Raw genomic sequence first — 15,139 nt, 5'->3', positions numbered from 1 at the left:
GGCAAAAAAGTACCTGACTTAAGACCAGTTACCTCCTTATCTGGCCTTGACTGTGCCTTCATTCACTCACAATCACTAGCTATGCCCTTTCTGTGTGCCAGGCACTGACCCTTCCAGGCCCTGAGGAAACAGCAACGAAGAAGACAAAGTTCTCTGCCCTCCAGAAGTTTATACACGCCCTGTGTTGGGGAAAATTAATATCCTCCAATGAGGCCAGGAGCTCCCATTGGAACCCATATCTGTGGAGTAGTCATTCCTCATGTTTATTAAGTGCACTGTGCTTTATGTGTAGAGGTTAAAAGATTCAAAATGCTAGTATTTGATTTTTTCTTTTTTTTACCTACAGAAATGAGAATTTCAGAAGATTCGACCTATCATTTTCACGTGAAATTCTCATAACAATTCTATAAGGTGAGTAATGCATGCGCTCCACTTTACATATGGGGAAAGGAGGCTGGGAGAAGTTAAATAATGTAGCCACTTGGCACAGCTGGGCTTCGAAGTTGCATCTGTTTGATTCAGGACCCAGAGCTTTTAGCCTCTACCATATGCTGCCTCCTAAGTTAGTGTCGCTACTTCCCACCACGCTGTTTCTCGCCCCAGGGACCACATAGTCAATTACTGATATATTCACTTAAAAGCAGAAATCTGGACCTCACAAATTCAGCAGTTCTAATGAAATCAATTATACGGATACTCATTGCATAGCCTGGATCTGAAGTGTCAAAATAATTCTTATAGATTTGAAAAGTTATTTTGAAAACAGTCTCATTGGATGTTTGAAATCAAATGATGGGAGGAATCAAGACTTGTAAAATATGTGCTTAATCTAAAAGCAGGATATTCGGATCACATCCCTGGTCCTTCCCTACAACTTGATGTTCCTCTTGTACAGCTTTTGTCTGATGATATATCACTGTATTCTCAGGCCCCCTGGCTAAGGAACGTCAAGGTCTTTTTTATTTTTTAACTCTTCCTCCTTCATCTTTTGACAATATCCACTAACCAACTAATCAGCAAAGCCTTATAGTGCTACAAAGCTCACCTCTTAAATCCAACATCACATCCCCCATAGCTACTGCTCGGCAGTGTGAAGGCAGAGCAGAAGATGACACTGAGGGTCCAACTGCACAGATGTTTTTGTTCACCCAGATACATGCGTAACAAGAATGTAGGGGTTCTTTTTCTGTAAAGATTTTTTTTTTAATTTTTATGAGACAGGGGGAAGGTCAGAAGGGGATGGAGGAAAAGTCTCAAGCAGACTCCTAGCTGAGCGTGGAGCCCGACATGGGGCTCGATCCCACAACCCTGAGATCATGACTTAAGCCAAAATCAAGAGTCTGCCGCCCACCTGACTGAGCCTGTGTCTCAGCTTCTACTGCTGGCTGACAACTCTTAGCCTTCCTTGGCTTGTACCTGACTCAAGGTACCTGACTTGTATCACCCCAGCTTTTGCCTCCATTATCACATGTCTGTCTTCCCTCTGTTGTCTGTGTCTTCACATGACCTTCTTATAAGGACGCCACTCATGGGCTTTAGGGCCCAACTTAATCCAGTATGACCTCATCTTATTTTAACTAATTATTTCTTTAAATACCCTATTTCCAAACAAGGCCACGTTCTGAGAGGACATGAATTTTGAGGGGGACACTATTTAACCCAATACACCTTATATTGGGATTTAGTACCAGCAGAATTATAATGGGTGTTTGATGTGATGACTAGACTCTAACTTTTTCTTCCTAGGGGAAAACAAACAAAAACAAAACTCTAGTTTTGAAGGAATGTATGCAATAACAGAATCTGAATGGAATGTTTCTGGTTACTATTTTGTAAACTTCCCCTTTCTTGGAAAACACAGAAGTGGGAAATGTCTCCACAGCTTCCCATTAGTAGATGGTGTTAATGATTGGCCTCCGATTGTTACTAGAGTCAACTAGTCCATTCTCAAGACATCTTGGTGTTGCCTACCCCCCAACTTTTGCCTTTCTACCAAACCACGTATTAACATACCAACCAGCTTTCAGCAACCTCAGCCGGGTAATCATTGTAGTTTCAAGGGAAACATAGCTGATCTCATCAACTTGGGCAAAGTCTCTTGGAAGCAAATGCCATGACACAATTCAATTATTTAATCAAATAATCATACTATTACCCATAATCAGCACAATTCAAGTGACCATCTTATTCGCATGGCCATTGGTTAGGACTGTTATGAATCCTGCAGATTGAAACTAGCTGATGTTGGATTCTGTGAATAGGCTACAAATTCCAGGGTCTTCCCCTTCTGTGACTCCTCAGAATTCCCCAAGGAAAGCTTGCCAACCACAGAGCTGAAGAAGATTGCATGGCTCTGCTACCAAAGGAGCAAAGCTTTCTTACCATTGTTTTCATCTTTGAAATGGAAATCTCAAGAAAGAGACAGCTGTTTGTGGTGAGAAATATAACAAAGGCCCTTGTCTTGGGCAAAGTAGGGGTGATGAGAATTCAAAACTATATCATGATGAAAATGTGGACCCCTTAGGTCATCTGGAGAAACTTCTTCTTTCTGTTCAGGATTGTCTGTTTTGTTTCCTTCATGAGAACATAAAATCCTCTCACCCTATTCCAAGGAGAAGGCTGAATGACATGCAAGCAACTGTTGAAATCATGTTTGCCCAAGTTCTGGTGTGGAGGGAAAATTCTATTGCTTGCCAGCAATATTTTTAAAAACTAAGCATGTCCAGTCTGTTCTTCACAAATTTACCAATCAGATAAGTCCTTCACCAAATAAGAAAAGAGCTTACTAGGAATTCCTGGGAAAAGATTTGCACTGACAAATATTTCAAATCTATTTCATCCCTGTCACCAGACACGTCATTTTGTGCAAAAATAAGCCAGTCAGAAAGAACTTCAGAAGATCATTTGTTGTTGATGGTTGGTAATTGTTTATTCCATTGAATGAAAAGACTTTTTTTTTTCTGCTGTGACACAAATCTGAATATCCCCACTCTGCATCCCACTACCACACCTGTGCACCCTCAAACAACTAGAGAACTCAAAAATAAGCCCCAAGCAACACTCAGATTGACCTACTGTGTCCCTAAAGTGCAAGTATACATAATAAACATAATGATAGAAGTCAAGGCAGGGGATGTGGCTTATTCCATCCCTTTTCATTGGTCTTTAAATAAACATATATGTGTTTACTACCCTTCCACTTTGGACAATTTTTTTTTCCTGTAATTTGCTGTATGGGGGAAATGTAACTTCATGAAGCACTTTTTCCTACAAAGTGTGAGGCTTGAAAAACATGTCTAATGATGTGTATGTGTGTGTTTGCTTCCTTTTGTCCCCCCATTTTTATGGAGGTATAATTGACAGTTGAATTGTAGTGTATTTCAAGTGTAGGGCGCCTGGGTAGCTCAGTCGGTTAAGCATCTGCCTTCGGCTCAGGTCATGATCCCGGGGCCCTGGGATTGAGTCCCACATCGGGCTCCCTGCTCCGCGGGGACTCTGCTTCTCCCTCTACCCCTCCCCCCTGCTTTCTGTCTCTCAAATAAATAATGAAATCTTTAAAAAAAATAAAGTGTACAACATGGTGATTTGATATACATATATGTTGTGAAAGGAGTCTCATTATCAAATTAATTAATGGATTCATCACCTCACATAGTGATGTTTTTTGCAAGAATGATTAATTTATACTCTCAGCAAATTTCAATGATACAACACAGTATTATCAGCTATAGTCACCATGTTATACCTTAGATCCTCAGAACTTATTCATGTTATAATTGGAAGTTTGTATCCCTTTCCCAGCCCCACAGTCCAATTTTCCCACTTCCCAGCTCCTGGCAACCCCCAATTCTACTTTCTGTTTCTATGAGTTTAACTTTTTTTTCTTTTTCTTTCTTTATTTTAGATTTCACATATGAGCGATACCATGTAGTATTTATCTTTCTCTGTCAGGTTTATTTCACGTAGCATAATGCCCTCCAGTTTTATCCATGTTGTTGTAAATGACAGGATTTCCTTTTTTTTAATGACTGAATACTATTCCATTGTGTCTGTACATACACCATGTTTTCTTATCCCTTTATCCATCAACAGGCACTCGTTTCCACACCTTGGCTATTGTAAATAATGCTGCAATGAACATGGGGGTACAGATATCTCCTCTAGATAATGGTTTCATTTCCTTTGGATATATACGTGGTAAGTAGGACTGCTGGATCACATGGTAGTTCTATTTTTAATTTTTCGAAGAGCCTCCATCCTGTTTCCCATAGTGGTTGTACAAATTTGCAGTCCTACCAACGGTGCACGAGAGTCCTTTTTTATCCATAACCTCTCCAGCATTTGTCATTTTTTTTGTCTCTTTGATAATAGCCATCTTAATAGGTGTGAGGTAGTATCTCACTGTTGTTTGGATTTGCATTTCCCTGATGATGAGTGATGCTGAGCATCTTTTCCTGTGTCTGTTGGCCATTTGTACATCTTCTTGGGAAAAATGTCTATTCAAGTCCCTTGTCCATTTTTAAATTGGGTTATTTGAGGGTTTTGTTTGTTTGTTTTGTTTTGTTTTTGCTATTGGGTTGTATGGGTTCCTTGTGTATTTTGGATATTAACCCTTTACCAGATATGTGGCTTGCAAATATTATCTCCCATTCTGTAGGTTGCCTTTTCATTCTGTTGAATGTTTCCCTTGCTGTGCAAAAGCTTTTTAGTTTGATGTAGTCCCACTTGTTTATTTTGCTTTTGCTGTCAAATAAAAAAAAATCATTTCTAAGACCAATGTCAAGGAGCTTATTCTCCTATGTTTTCTTCTAGGGGTTTTATGGTTTCAGGTCTTATGGTCAAGTCTTTAACCATTTTAAGTCGGTTTTGGTGTGTGGTGTAAGACAGGGGTCCAGTTTCATTCTTTTGCATGTAGCTGTCTAGTTTTCCCAACACCATTTACTGAGGAATCTGTCCTTTCCCCATTGCATAGTCTTAACTCTTTTGTCAAAAATTAGTTGACCATAGATGCATGGGTTTATTTCTGGGCTCTGCATTATGTTCCATCGATCTATGCGTCTGTTTTTATGCCAGTACCATATGCTTTTGACTATGAAAGCTTTGTAACACAGTGTGAATACTTTGAAATCAGGAAGTGTGATGTTTCTAGCTTTCTTCTTTTTTTCTAAAAATGGCTTTAGCTGTTCAGGGTCTTTCACAGTTTCATACAAATTTGAGGGTTATTTGTTCTAGTTCTGTGAAAAGTACCATTGGAATTTTGATAAGAATTACATCGACTCTGTAGATTGCTTTGGATATTATGGACATTGTAATAATTTTAATTCTTTCAGTCCATGAGCATGGAACGTCTTTCCATTTATTTGTGTCTTCTTCAATTTCTTTCATCAGTATCTTATAGTTCTCAGTGTACAGATCTTTCACCTCCTTGGTTACATTTATTCCTATGTATTTTATTCTTTTCGATGCTATTATTAATGGTATTGTTTTATTTCTTGAGGCATTTTAGAATGCTTTATTATTTTTCTATTTTTAAAAAATATGGAATGCTTCATGAATTTGCATGTCATCCTTGTGCAGGGGCCATGCTAATCTTCTTTGTATAGTTCCAGTTTGAGTATATGTGCTGCGGAAGCAAGTACAATGGTATTGTTTTCTTAATTTCTTTTTCTGATAGTTTGTTGTTGGTGTATAGAAACACAGCTGAGGGGTACCTGGGTGGTGCAGTTGGTTAAGCTTCTGACTCACGGTCATGATCTCAGGGCTGTGAGATGGAGCTCTGCGCTCAATGGGGAGTCTGCTAAAGTTTCTCTCTCCCTTTCCCTCTGCCCCTCCCCTTGCTTGTGCGCTCTCTTTCTCTAAAATAAATAAATAAATCCTAGAAAAAAAACCAACAACTGATTTTTGCATGTTGACTTTGTATCCTGCTACCTTACTAAATTTCTTTATTAGTTCCAACAGTTTTTTGGCTATAGTCTTTAGGATTTTCGATGTATAATATCATGTCATCTACAAATAGAGACAATTATACTTCTTCAATTAACAATTTTGCTTCTTACTACTTCTTTGGATGCCTCTTATCTCTTTTTCTTGCTTGGTTGTTCTGGCTAGGACTGCCAGCACTATGTTGAATAAAAGCGGCAGGAATAGGCACCTGCATCAGAATTACCTGTGATAGTTCTTTAAAAAAATACAGATTTCTGGGCCCCTTTGGCTCCCTTTCTCTTTCTGCACATTGGCCTGCCTCAGCCTCAACCTCTGCTTTCTACCTTGACTTACTTTCCTCATACTATTCTAACTTTTTTAGTCTATTCTCAACACAGCTGTCAGCATGATCCTTTAAAACTCTTCAGTTAGATTCTGCCTCTCTTCGACTCTCCTCAAAACTCTCCAGTGGCTGCAGTCACAGGGTCCTTCATCCAGAGTTCAGCTCTCATGGGACTCCTGGACTGTTCTTCTCTTTCCTTGTACCTTCAGGCCGAGAAGTCACTTGCCCCTACCTCATCCCTGTGACCTTGTCTCTTACTGCCTTCCCCCTGGGGTCACTCTATTCCAGCCAGCAAGCCTCCTTGATGTTTCTCAGATCTGTTTCTGCCTCAGCCCTTCGTTTTTGGCCCAGATACCCACATCGGTTATTCCCTCACCTTTTAAAGGGCCCTGCCCCAATGTCACCTTCACTGAGAGTCCTTTCTTTTCTGTAAAATAGCAACCCCATCTATGCCCTGCTGGACACTCCCCAGCTCTCTCACCCTGTCTTATTTTCTCCTCGCATATTATGGATCCATTGTTAGTTTGTGTACTGCCTGTCTCCCTGCACTAAAATGTAAGCTCCAAAAAGGAAGAGATTTTTTTAATATTTTCTTTTTTTTTTTAAAGACTATATTTATTTGAGAGAGAGCACAAGGAGGTGGAACAGCAGACAGAGGGAGAAGGAGAAGCAGAATCCCCGCAGAGCAGGGTGCCTGATGCGGGACTCCATCCTAGGACCCTGGGATCACGACCTCAGCCGAAGGCAGAGGCTTAACCAACTCAGCCACCCAGGTGCCTAAAAAAGAAGGGATTTTTTCTCTCACAGCTCCAGCCGTAGTGTCTAGCCTGGCACACAGGAGGCCCTAAAGAAACATTTTTTGGGGGGGCGCCTGGGTGGCTTAGTTGTTAGGCGTCTGCCTTCGGCTCAGGTCATGATCCCGGGATCCTGGGATCGAGCACCACATCAAGCTGTCTGCTCAGCGGAGAGTCTGCTTCTCCCTCTCCCACTCGCCCTGCTTGTGTTCCCTCTCTCGCTGTGTCTCTCTCTGTCAAATAAATAAATAAATAAAATCTTTTAAAAAAAGGCATTTTTTGAATAAATGAATGAATGAATGAACCATATATAGGCATGTAAACGCTGAGCTCAAGATGGATGCATATTAAGTGGTCATAGTGATACCTCTGGGGAGTGGGATTATGGAAAGGGGACTTTCATTTTTGACTTCAGCTTCTTTACTGCTTGAATTTGTATAGCAAGTATGCGTTGCCCTTGTAACTAAAAAAATAGAAATAATAGGGATTTTGAAAAGAAAATGAGCTTTCAAGGGCCAAAAAGCTGCTTAGGAGATTAGGTTGGGCAGCAGGTGGCAGGGTTGATTCAACTTGAGCTTCACTCGGCCCCCGTCGTGTGCATCGGAGCCCACGGGTACGCTGGCTGGCACTGGCAGAATGCCAGGGAGCAGGGTGTGAATAGAGCAAACAACGCTGCAAGTAACACACAGCGGGATGTGAACTGAGGCTGGGTCTGGGTGCGGGGTTACTGCAGATATTTTTTTTAATCTTCTGGGTGCTTTTGTGTATATTTTGATTTTTTTTTCCAGGATGAACATGTAGTACGTGTGGACTGGGGAAAAGGAAAGCATTCCATCTTTTGAAACGAACATTTTAAAGGTGTCATATCTTGTGCCCCCCCGCCCCCGCCCCAAGCAGGATGCTGCCCTGCGTCCAGACTTTAGAAGTTCCCTGCCTGTGCGAGCCTCAAGGAAATGCCTTCAGCTAACTTTGGGAAAACAAACTGGGCATTCAAACTTACCAATGTCAGTAGGTTGTGGGATCACCTCTGTTTCAGTTTACTAGGAGTTTCCCGGGTATCAGCTGAGGAGTTTGGAGTTACTGTTTTGAAGCGTCAATAGGTTCATGACTACAGTCCGTAAAGGTCTCTAGAGATGCATATTTTTTAATAAAGATTTTTATTTATTTATTTGAGAGAGAGAAGGGTAGAGAGAAAGCATGAGAGGGAAGAAGGTCAGAGGGAGAGGCAGACTCCCTGCCGAGCAGGGAGCCCGATGCGGGACTCGATCCCGGGACTCCAGGATCATGACCTGAGCCGAAGGCAGTCGCTTAACCGACTGAGCCACCCAGGCACCCTCTATAGATGCATATTGAAAAAAGAAAATCTAGAAGAATATTTTCATGTGACACTTTTCTCTTACCCATCTCCCCAAGCTTCTTTCTGCTTGATAACAGCTGCTCTCACCAAGAGGCATTTCAAAAACAGGATGATTTTGTCTTTGCCAACAGGAACCAATGATTAATGAAAGACACAGCTCTACATGGCTGAGGCTGGAGGCGGTGGCGGGGGGGAGGCTGTACACTCCCACAGCCGGCTGAGCATGACCATCCTTCGTGCCTCTTGGCCTCCAGGATCTACATGCATATCTCACCTGGGGGTGAAGATTTTCCTGTTAGTGCCCCCCCAATGCACATACACCTATTGCACACAGACATACACGTGTGTATACACACTCATGTGTGCACACGCACACACATCCAGCCCCGGACAGGAAGCTCAGGAGGCACCTCTGACCCCTGTGTATTTTACCCTCTTACCACGTGCGTCTTCCTTCACCCCACCTATGCTGCACCCCACCCATTGGCCAGTACCTTCTGGCCCACGTCCATCATCCTGCTGAGCATCTGCTTCCCCAACACCCCCACGTCTTCACTCCCAGCTCCTGACTCTATACCCATCCTGCATGGACTTCAGTCAGAGCTCCGTTATGCAAGGAACAGAGATCCACTCAAGCTGGTTCCACAAAGAAGTGTAGGAGGGGGCAGGCGGGTGGGCCAGGGATTATCGTAAGGAGATGGAGATCTTACGGCTCTCCCAAGAGGGCCACCGTGGTTGGACCTGGAACAGGAAGCATGACAGCTACAATTTCTGGGGCTCTCTCCAGAGGCCCAGGATCTCTCGCAGTGTCTCTGGTCTGCTCTACATATCTGCTCCATCCTGTTCTTTCTGTTGACCGGTTTCCTGCTCACTTTTGCTCATAGACAGTCCCTCACCTTTGACCCCACTCCAAGTCTGTCTTAGAGCCTTTCTCTCTCAGATGGTGGCTCAGAGTCTCAGTGGCCCTCTACCCTATTCCCAAGAGAGGAATCTCATTGTTCAAGTTTATCTTCTTAAGCCAGGCCACAGGAGTTCTACAGAGAGTACTGACCTTCCTATGAAACGGCCATCATTGGCCAAATGCCCACCGATCCCGCTGTAATCAGACAACTGTAAGAAGGGTGGGGTCTCATGGACATTTAGGCTCACAGAAGCAACTTGCAGCTTCCCTGTGGAAAGGTAGGCAAATTGTTAGCATGTCTGGTACAGCTAGCCTGGAAACTGTGGTCTGATGCAAACCCAGACCAAAGGGCCCTGTCCACCGACAAGGACTTACAAATCCTACACGATATTCGTGTGCCCTGTCTATTCTCAGAGACTCCCAGAGTTGTTGGGTCCTAGGGTTCATTCGGCCTACTGACGCCTGTCCTAGCCCTTGCTCACTGGTCACGAAGTCCCTTCGTTGAAATAAAATGTGATAAATTCATAATATGGAATATCATTCCACCATGCAAAGGAATGAAGTACAGAACATGCTATTAACACGAAGGAACCTTGAAAACATGCTATGGTAAAGAAGCCAGTCACAAAAGACCACATACTATATGATTCCATTCATATGCAAGTCCAGGATAGAAACATCTACAGAGACAGAGAGAACATTAGGGGTTGCTTAAGATGGGAGGTGGGAGGTGGAGGGTAAGGAAGTGAGAGCTAAACGGTATGGAGTTTCTTTTTGAGGTAATGAAAATTCCACATTTCTAAAAGTAACTTTGGTGATAGTTGCACACATCTGTGAACACACTAAAATTCATATCCCCACAAAACTCAAGATGGCAGAACTGCAAAAATCTTTTTTCTCAGACTGGTGAGAGATTGTTCAAGTGAAGGGAAAATATTAGACACTCTAACTTCCAATTAATTTTGCCTCATCATGAGATGAGTCATGACGTGCACGGAGACACCAATCCCAACAAAGGTAGCCAAGCGTGGTAGTGAAATTCCATCCCGCAGTGCGCAATTCTCCCCCACTAGTTTTAAGAATAAAAGCATGAGGGGATAGACGTGTGGGAGACGGCATTAGACTTTTCCAAAGAGTTGTTACAGTGAACAGAGCCATCGCTTTTGCCTGTGGGAAGTACTGCATTTAGATGTGGGACAGGCGGTGGCCAAGAGGGCAGAATTTCTTTTGGAAAGTGGAGAATGGCCCAACTCGTTTGACGGACCGAGTGATTTTCCATACCACAGCTGTACTTGTAGCACTTCAGGATATGATCTCCAAGTTTTTTTAGAGGTAAGCAGAGCAGTGCCGTGTTTCTAAAACGAATAACAGAACAGAAATAGAGGGGAAAGAGCAGTGCAGACAGGGCGCATCATGAGGGACAGAACCAACCGTGGAGCAAACTGCCAAGTCTGACCTTCCAAAAACCTAGTTTATATTACTTAGCTCTCAGTGTAGAAGTCTGGTGTCTCTGAAGTTTTTTAATGTATTTAGCTATTAAATATCTTTAAAATTAGAACCTATTGCTAGCACACCAACATGGGCTCACAGAGAGCTCATACAAAGAGCAAAGAGCAAAATGCGATTTCCACAATTAGTTGGTGCTAAAAACAAACAAACAACGAAGATGTGATTCGTATGCTTATTTAGCCTTTATTACAGAATTTTAAAACGGGGAAATTCAATCACTTTAATTGACACTGAAAAGTACAACAGAGAATAAGGTAAAGCAATTCATATGTATGGGTTTTTTTTTTTTAAAGATTTTATTTATTTATTTGTCAGAGAGAGAGAGAAAGAGCAAGCACAAGCAGGGGGAGTGGCAGGCAGAGGGAGAAGCAGACTCCCCGCTGAGCAGGGAGCCCGATGTGGGACTCGAGCCCAGGACCCTGGGATCAAGACCCGAGCCGAAGGCAGACGCTTAACAACTGAGCCACCCAGGCGCCCCTGTTTGTATTATTTCTTAACTTGCTTTTTGTTACCCGGTGATATGAAAATCCTGTTTTACAAAGGTCTGTGTCACAAAAGGAAGAACACACACCTCACAGTTGGCAGCATTTGGAAACTTAGAATAGACTACTCTCAAACTCATGAATTATTTGATATTCTACAGCTGTTTTCCTCCAATTTTTAGAAGTGGGGCAGGGCTGGGCCATCCTCACTTTGAAGTATTCTGAGTTCTTGCTTGCTTGATGCAGACACAGTTTGAAGACATAAATCTCTGTTTCTGGTGTCAAACTTCTTCCTTTCTGTCACAAGCTCATAGGAAATGAGTGGCCAAAATACACCCATTGAATAGACGAGATATGATAAATAACAATATCACAAATCTATGGAACCAGAAAGACAACCACGGCCCATTTCCTCACCTCTTCGCCCCAGAGATGGTGTTAGCACAGAATTAGTAAATCCTCACCCAGCCTCCTTTTGCAGAGATTGCAGGAGGTAAGCTCTGCCTTAGCAGTTGACCTAGCCTCCAAAATAAAGCAGGAAATTTTCCACTTCAAACTTCTGCCAGCTCTTGGGGTAGGTGGCTCTGTGGCTGGTTTACTTCTTTGCCTCTGGAGCACAGTCTGAAAGCAGGAGAAAGAAAACACTGGTACTTGCTTTGTGTAACAACATAACTTGGCAGGGCAAGCCTGGCAGGTTTTGTGACCCTTTGAAAAGTGTTTCTATTTCTCACTTTGAATTGGACTGGACCGTCCTTAATAATTAATGGGGCCCCATTGGAGACATGTTGACCTCCTAAACGTATGGGCTGTTGAGTCAGCCTGCCTACGTTCCCATTTACCATTTACCAACTGTGGGGCCTTGAGCAACCTTAAGGTTACTAGCTGTGTAACTTCTCTGAGCCTCAAATACATCATCTGTTAAATGTTAATAAAAATAGTCCCTCCATGGACACCTGGCTGGCTCAGTCAGTAGAGCCTGCGACTCCTGATCTTGGGGTTGTGAGTTCGAGCTTCACGTTGGGTGTAGAGATTACTTAAAAATATCTTCAATGGGGCACCTGGGTGGCTCAGTAGGTTGAGGGTCTAACTCTTGATCTCAGCTCAGGTCTTGATGTCAGGGTCATGAGTTCAAACCCCACATTGGGCTCCACGCTGGGTATGGAGTATAGTTTAAAAAAAAAAATTAAAAACTAAAATCTCAAAAAAAAAAATAGCCCCTCCACGATGGTGTCATGAGGATTAAATCGTCATATCTCATTGAATCTAAGACATGGTCCCAATCATTGATTGTAGGATAGACCATTATTTTATGTACCACTCAAAAAGAAAAGGCAAGTTACCCCTTAAACTCTATACACCTTGAACACCTTGATTTTGAGACATCCTGGTTTCAGAAATGTTAAAATATGAAATGTGCACATTTCCTAATCAATGAAATACAGTAGTTAATACTGATAAGGTGCTTATAGCAATGCCTGGCATAAAGTAAGTGCTTAAAGTTTGTTATTCTGGGGTGGGATTTCCCAAAAAGAAGGCAGTCATCCCCACCTTGAAAACGGAAGCCTTATTGAGAAGTGCAGAGCCTTCAATAGGAGAGAGCGAGGCTAGGACCCCGATGTGTCCACGAAGGACCCTTGTACAGGAGTTAATCTTTTCATGCTTTTCTGTTGCACAGCACAAGGGCAAAAGCCACGTTTAATGTATGGTTCACATCGTCTGTCCCTCATTGCAATTCTCCCCAGTTACACTTACCCCCGCCCCTCCGCTAAAGTCTGACCCTCTGCAGAACTCTGCATGGTGGAGTTTGAGAGGACTACAAGGGGAGGAGAGCCTGTTCCACGTTCAGCTTGGAGCTGATGCCCAGGCAGAGGAAGCCACTGTCCAGGAGCTCCACGTGGTGCCAAGTCCGACCGTGAGGAGCTGCCCGGATGGAAGAATCTCTGAGAGTGGCCTGGGGCGGGGGGGGACCCAACACCGCACAAGTGGCTACCCAGGGAACGCCTGACTGAGGAGTCAGTGTGAGGGCGGGAAGCTTCCTTCCCTAGGATTTTAGAGAAACACAGACCCTTGGGGTGACAGAAGTGGCTAAGGCTTGGGTCACATCGGTGATGATATTATAAGACAATCCATGTCACTGAATTGGATCTGTACCTTCACTGTATTTCCACACTTTTAAAAAGAACGTTTTTCACCTTTGATTGTTTCTGAAATCAGAATGTATAACTATGATGGTGGTGATGAGGATAAAAAATAATAATAATATAATAATAACAGCTAATGCTTATATACAACTTAATGTGCACCAGGTGTTCTTCTAAGTACCTTATGTGCATGAACTTACTTATGACCCTGTGAGTTAGGTCCAGCTATTATCCCCTTTGACAGTTGAGGAGACTGAGGCACAAAAAGGGGAAGTGCATTTTTCAATATGTCACACATGAGCATCTATAAAGAGGCAGAGGTGTGCAGAACCACGACCTTAACCATGACACTGGCATCCAATTTACCAAAACCATGGCGTTTGTGTTCTTTCCCAAGGCTATCTCTCAACCAGTGGTGCCTCTTAGATACCCGGTGGTATCTTAGAATTGAGAAAACCCAAGTGGTGGTTAAACTGTCCCTTCAGTCCAATTTCAGTCCCATCTTCATGCACTGGGTCCTGCAAGGGACAGAATAGGGCAGTGGCTTCTCATTACATGGCTTTGAGTCCCAGCTATACCGCTTACAAGCTGAGTGAGCTCAGGAGAGTTTTTAAATTCCTCTGATCCTCAGTTTCTTATAAGATGAGGATGATCACAACATTTTCTTTAAAAAAAAAAAAGATTTTATTTATTTTAGAGAGAGTGTGCGTGTGCCTGCGATCAGGAGAGGGGCAGAGGGAGAGGGAGAGAAGCAGACTCCTTGCTGAGCACAGAGCCCGACACGGGGCTCGATTCCACGACCCTGAGATCACGACCTGAGCCCAAACCAAGACTCGGCGGCTGAACCGACTGCGCCACCCAGGCGCCTGGGGTATCACATTTTCTACCTCACAGAGCTGCTGTGACCATAAAAAGAGATAATGCATGTGAACTTCCTTGAACACAGCAAATGCTCAATAAATGGAGACCATTTTCATCTCTCATTTGACTTCCTGGAGTGCTCAGATGAAGGGCCTTCCCCTCCAGTGTTCAGTGAAGGGGGTGGTTCTTATGCAGTGAAGACTAGCACCTTTAGACAGTGCCAGCCCTCAGTCAGCTCAAGCTTTCTAGACTCTTCTCAGTGCTTTTAGAGCACAGGTATTGTAAAGGGCTCACTGCAAGGCCGCCATATGCCTAGGGAACCGCTGCTACCACAAACCAGGCACGACTTTGTCCCAGATGGGAATGTGTAACATTTGCTCGTTTAAACTGGAAAGCAACGCCTCTAGGTTTTTGTTTCATGTCATTCAACCTTTTTGAATATTTCAAACCCGACCTAGGTTTGCAAGAAGCCCCTAAAGGCTTTGTCAGGAACAGAAAACATTCAAGCAAACAAAAATCAGACCCTGCCATCTTGCTTGAAGCAATGAATGGCCACATGCCAAGTAATAAACTAGAAATTAATGGTTCAGGTGCTGAAGTGATACCTAATTAATGAGCGGAGAAGATGCTGGGACTGAGTCTGTGGTAATCAGACAAATCCCCTTTGTTTAACTGTGAGCTTATGTCCTCTTGTTCTTCCTGTGGAAAAGAAGGCAAGCTTTTAATCCTCCCCTGGGTAAAAAGCCTTTTAATGGGTTATTAGCATGGAATCAGTGGATTTTAAGAAGGGGTTTGAGAAGAAAAATGTGGTCGAAAAGGGAGAGAAAAC

General features: G+C 43.1%; 1 non-coding gene across 1 annotated transcript; it reads right to left on the bottom strand.

The window, feature by feature from the left end:
• Positions 1-5,532: 5,532 nt before the first annotated feature.
• LOC113931593 lies at positions 5,533-5,639 on the bottom strand. The gene has a single exon (XR_003522760.1). It is a non-coding gene; the product is annotated as a U6 spliceosomal RNA (small nuclear RNA).
• Between the last annotated feature and the right edge of the window lie 9,500 nt (positions 5,640-15,139).

This window comes from Zalophus californianus, chromosome X, assembly GCF_009762305.2.
Source record: "Zalophus californianus isolate mZalCal1 chromosome X, mZalCal1.pri.v2, whole genome shotgun sequence".
In the NCBI taxonomy this organism is placed as follows: domain Eukaryota; kingdom Metazoa; phylum Chordata; class Mammalia; order Carnivora; family Otariidae; genus Zalophus; species Zalophus californianus.
This window is presented reverse-complemented; position numbering and strand designations above follow the sequence as displayed.